This window comes from Gekko japonicus, unplaced genomic scaffold (genome assembly GCF_001447785.1).
Source record: "Gekko japonicus isolate JY-2015 unplaced genomic scaffold, Gekko_japonicus_V1.1 scaffold1728, whole genome shotgun sequence".
Lineage (NCBI taxonomy): Eukaryota > Metazoa > Chordata > Lepidosauria > Squamata > Gekkonidae > Gekko > Gekko japonicus.
Window position 1 is genome coordinate 243089 of NW_015176504.1, and position 6156 is coordinate 249244.

The following is a 6156-nucleotide window of genomic DNA, read 5'->3' on the forward strand; positions in this document are numbered from 1 at the left end:
TCCTTCCCGGTGACAGCTCGACGCCGAGCAGCCTCAGTCCCGCCTCTCCCCGGGAGCAAACGCCCGGGCCGCGCTCTGACCGACAGCCGGACGCAGCCAATGAGAAAAAAGCTGCCGGAGTGGGAATGAGATCTTGCAGGCTTGAGTTAGGTTGTGAGTGATGCTAAACTAGCAGGTGAAAAAATACCGATTGGGGGGAGAGGGGGGTAGAGTGTAAAGGGTGGGGGGACGATAGGGCGAGGCACGTTTACTCGGAAGTAAATCCCACTGTTTGATGGGGCTTTCTCCCGAGTTAAGTGTGCCCTGGGTTGCAGATGGAAGGGGATCATTCTGAAATGTAACTGCTAGAGGATTTGAGAGGCCATGGTTTCTTGGCAGAATTTTGGAGACAGGTATTTATTTGATGTGTTTAAAACGTTTATGGTTGCCAGCTGTGGGTTGGGAAATACCTGGAGATGGGGGGGTTGGATCCTGAGGACAATGGGGTTAGGGGAATGGAGGGGCTTCAGTGGAGTACAATGCCAAAGAAGTGACCCTCCAAAGCAGCCATTTTCTCCAAGGGAACTGATCTCTGTCACCTGGAGAGCAGTTGTAATTTGAGGAGATCTCCAGCCACCACCTGGAGGATGGCAACCCAGTTTTAAAGCCACCTTTACATCTAACTTAGGGTCCCCAAGGTGGTGCCCTGGGGGCTCAAAGGAAATGAAAATTAACATCTGGCCCATACCTAAGTTGCACACCCTGCCACTTAATCGGAGCCGGTCTGGATGTACATATTGGCCTAATAATGCTGAAGATGGGCTGGCAATAGAATTGCCATTAGCTGGGGAAAGGGGAGAGCTTGGTCTACTCCTCCGCTTTCCATAGAGGTTTGAGATGCAGAACTTAGCAACTGGAGATTTTCATGTCATGGAGCTAAACGTTATCAGCAGCTGGTTGCTGGCGATCAAACCATTGTCTTTATTTCATTCCTTTGTTCTACATGGCTCCCTACAGGAAGGTGCCACTACAGAAGAGGCCATTCTCTTTGTTGTCATCAGCCTGGCTTTTGACAAAGGTGGTATAGTCTCGTAGTCGTAGCAATGGCTAGCTGGTAAGTATGTTACCACATATTGATCCAAATGGCATTTCTAAACAGTTTTCAAAAATCACCACTTAAAAGATGTGTTAGTAATTCCACCTGAAGTTTTCCAAAGTGTGTATTACTGTAGCTAGGCCACAGATTTTTTGCTGTGGTATGCAATGGGTCAATCAGTTTCTGGTGATAAACTGCACTTCTTGAAATCCCTCTGAAGGATCCCATGCATAATTTATGGAAGCTCCAGGAGCAGCACTTGGTCCAGAAGCATCCATAAATTATGCATGGGATCCTTCAGAGGGATTGCAATCCCATTCAGAATAGGGATCCACTACCACCCAGATCTATTTCCACTATAATCATTTGTTGTTAGGTAGAGGTTATGTGCCCTGACCTGGGATAACCCAGGCTGGCCCAATATCATCAGATATCGGAAACTAAGCAGGATTGGCCCTGATTACTATTTGGATGGGAAACCACCAAGGAATACCAGAGTCACCATGCATAGGCAGGCAATGGCAAACCACCTCTTAATGCCTCTTGCCTTAAAAACCCTATTTAATTTATTTTATTTCATTATATTTATACCCCGCCCTCCCCGCGAGCGGGCTCCTATGGGGTTTCCATAAATCAGCTGCGACTTGACAGCCAAAAAAAAAAAAGTTGTGAAAAGAGCAAGTACAAAGAACACTTCAAAAATTGGTAATCCTATCCAAGCTGGACCTAACAGTCAGCAGCATCATTTGACCTGAACTGCCGCACAGTAGCAGTCGTTCCAAGTTCCACTATCAGATAGATAGTGCATAATAGTCTTTAAGTTAAATCTAGTTATATCCTACTTGGCTCATGTGCAAAGCAGGAAAAACAAGGCTCAGTGCAAAGTCCCTTCCATCACCCCCAGGCAGACACCAATTCAGGAAGAGCTCATGTTCCCTACAAGGAATTATCATAGTTGCTGTTGCTATTGCTAAAGGAACCGCCTTTCCCCATATAGGCCCCAAAGAGCACTTCGGTCGGGGTCACAACACCGCCTAGTGACCCCGGGGCCTAAAGAGGCCAGGCTTGCTGCCACAAGGGCCAGGTCCTTTTCGGTGGCGGCTCCTACCTGGTGGAATGAGCTCCCAGAGGAGATCAGGGCCCTGCGGGACCTTTTACAGTTCCGCAGGGCCTGTAAGACGGGGCTGACAGATCCCTTTGGAGTGCCTCACAATCCTCACTGGTTTTCACCACCCTGAACAACTTTGTATCATCCGCAAATTTAGCCACTTCACTGCTTACTCCCAACTCCAAATCATTAATGAATGATCTTGTTGGCCTCACGGGCAGTTAAAGTAACGAGTGGGTATTTTTAACTATTGATGCATCCGGTAAGATTGTACTGTATTTTAAGTGGATAATTTTTAATTTTATTGCACTTGTGTGCCTAAATTGTTTATTGTGCTATTTTTACTGTACTGTTGTACTGTGTAAGCCACCCTGAGCCCGCACGCGGGGAGGGCGGGGTACAAATGAAATAAAATAAATAAATAAATTTTGTATTGCCATTCGGCTTACAATTCCAGTACTATTTGTAATATCTTTCTGTGATCTGGCAGGTGAAGATGCTTATCGCTTTAACATAGAAACGTGGTGCCCTTAATTCACGATGTCATTATTTCTCTAGAAAAGTGATGATGAATTAATTATGTTATTCCCAATACATATCTAGCCACTGAGGGTACAATATTGATGTAGTGGGGGGGAAATCCAGAAAGCGCACTCCTTTTTGTGTTTGAGGCCAAACAACACTCTGCACAGGTGATCTGTGATCTAATTTCCCAAATTCTAGCCTCAAAACAATGGGGTGCGTGGAATTAAGTCTATCCAGGGCTCTTTTTGTAGAAAAAGTCCAGCAGGAACTCATTAGCATAATAGACCACACCCAACAGCAGAAATTCATAAGCATATTAGGCCATACCCCTGACAACACAGCTCATTAGCATATTAGGCCGCACCCCCACATTACCAGAAGTGTAGTCATCCAGCCAGACCCACCTTTTGCTTCTTATTCTGTTTACCCTGTTTGTTGTCAAAACCATGGGCTTTTTTTGTAGCAGGAACTCCTTTGCCTGTTAGGCCACACATCCGTAACGTAGCCAATCCTAATGAGTTTCTGCTGTTGGGTGTGGCCTATTATGCTAATGAGTTCCTGCTGGGCATGGCCAACTCGGCAGCTAGCTGGAACTCTGTTCCTGTGCGTAAAATAGCCCTGAGTCTATCTCTCACACACGCAAACACACACACAAACCAACAAGGAGAAAAGTGAACTTACCTTGCCCTTTGGAATTCATATTTCATATGTAGATGGGCAGTGTGTTTCTCAATGTGTGTTTGTTCTTACACTCTGTGGATATCTAAAAGGAGTGATAGAAATGTTAGATGTGATGGGTTATCTTTCTCAGTCCACTCAGCTAAAGGAAGCATGCTCCAGTGGAAGAAGGTGCCTTCTCAGTCAATCATTATAGCCCACTGAGGTCACTCCACTCCCCCAAACCGTGCCCACCCCAGGCTCTACCCCCAAATCTCCTCCACTCCCCAAACCGTGCCCACCCCAGGCTCTACCCCCAAATCTCCAGGAATTTCTCAACCTGAAGTTGGCAGCTCTAGGAACAAGACTTTGCTCCACTTTGTGCTCTGGTTCTGCTTAACAGTAGAGCCTCACCTCTCTGCCTGAGGGCTAAACTTAGGGTTGCCAGCTCTGGGTGGGGAAATACCTGGAGATTTGTGGGGTGGAGCTTGGGGAGAGTCAGGTTCGAGAAGGGGAGAGATGGTAGTAGCAGGGTACAGTGCCATAGAGTTCACTCTCCAAAGCAGCTTTCTCTAGCGGAACTGAACCCTGTCATCTAGAGGATCAACTGTAATAATGGGAGATCTCCAGGCCTCACCTGGAGGTTCAACAACAAGCACACAGGGAACACGGCTAAGTTAGATAAACACAGAAAACCCCGTGTTGAAATAATAAACACAATATTCACATGTACTTATAGCTAAATATATTTGCTTTGTATACACAACATCAACTCTAGTATATTGTAAACACTTTCAAACTACATCACATTTCAAACACTTTCAAACTAGGTTATATAACGTGAAGAGTCCAACTGTCTTCTCCCTGATGGAGGATAAATACCAATGTACAGTTATTTGTACCGAACAATGCAGCAACCTATTGTACATTTCCCAAGTGATGATCCATCAGGTAAAGCTAGCAGGCAGCTTGTATTTCTCACTGTGATGATTCAGCTTAGCAAGCAAGCCTAGTAGATGTATTTTCCCATGAGGTGATTCAGCAAGCAAGCAGGCCTAGCAACACGCCTCCCGGGCATAACCTGCATGTTTCGAACAAATCTTCTTCAGGCATAATTTTTTCTGGGACCACAGCTCTGTTTTCTGTGTTTATCTCACCTGGAGGTTGGCAACCCTAGCTAAACTACATGTTACCCTGTATACAAGTCCACAATGGGGACTTGCAGTAGAGATATAAACATATGGAGAGATAAACATATAAAGCAGAGTTCCATCAGTGGCTATTAGCCACAAGGAATTCTCGGTCTGGGGCAAGGGATGCTCTGTATTTTGGTGCTGGGGTGGGGAGCAACAGTGGGAAGGCTTCTAGTGTCCTGGCCCCACTGCTGGACCTCCTAATGGCACCTGGTATTTTTGGCCACTGTGTTACAGAGTGTTGGACTGGATGGGTCATTGGCCTGATCCAACATTGGCTTCTCATGTTCTTAAATTTCAGTTTGCAAAAACACAGGTTGTCCCTCTCTTAATTTTTTTTTTAAAAAAACCCCAAACCACAGAAATTTGAGGAGAAACTGAAATATATGCAACATTTACTTCCTATCAAATTAAATTTGTTTTACTGATTTAACAACATCAAATCCATTGTCTAACTTAGCTTATAAAATAATTTTGCATATTTATGGAATTTCATTTTGTATAGAAAAAAATTGAGCAAGAGTCACAAATTGCTGCACTCTGTGCTACCACAGCACATGGATCTGTGATTTTTGCTGTCTGAAAGGTAGGAAAAATGAAAGTTGAAGGTAGAAAACAAAATCTGTAGTGAACAAAATACATATATTATTTGGACAGAAACACTCCCAGAGGGTCACAATGGATAGGTCTACCAGTATATTTGAATATTAAGTTAAACTTTCCAACATTGAAAGTACTGAACTCTTTAATAATGTATCATCATTAAGTCATTAACATAGTAATTGTTGCAATAATTATTTACATTTACACAAAAAAACTTGAAAATGTTGTATATGTCTATAGTGTACACAGGAATTATTGTTATATAATGCTGTAGACTGTCTTACATTTAAAAAATATATCATTCTACTACACCTTTTATTCCACTCATTCTGTAAGGGAAAAAACCATAGTGGAGGAATTTTTTTCTGTGTTCCTCCAAATTTCCCAATTTTTTCACAGGAAAAATGGGAAAAGTCTGAAGATTTTTCATGCCATACATTCTGAGCTAGACAATCCTTGTTTTAAGAAGCATTTCACTCATTCTGAAAGAGAAACTATTTCATAGGAGGTTTGTTTCCACTCCAGTGCTGTCTCAAATTTCCCATTTTTTCCAGCTGAACAATTGAAAAAAGTCATTTCCCCCCTGAGTTTTCACATCTTTTTCATATACTGCAGCTGCAAGTTCCCAGTGGAAACTATGATTGCCAGCTCTGGGTTGGGAAATCGCTGGAGATTTTGGAGGTGGAGTCTGAGGAGGGCGGGGTTTGGGGAGGGGAGGGACCTCAGCAGGGTATAATGTCATAGGAAACTATTTCATAGGAGGTTTGTTTCCACTCCAGTGCTCTCTCAAATTTCCCATTTTTTCAGCTGAACAACTGAAAAAAGTCCTTTCCCCCCTGCGTTTTCACATTTTTTTCATATACTGCAGTTGCAAGTTCCCAGTGGAAACTATGATTGCCAGCTCTGGGTTGGGAAATCGCTGGAGATTTTGGAGGTGGAGCCTGAGGAGGGCGGGGTTTGGGGGGGAGGGACCTCAGCAGGGTATAATGTCATAG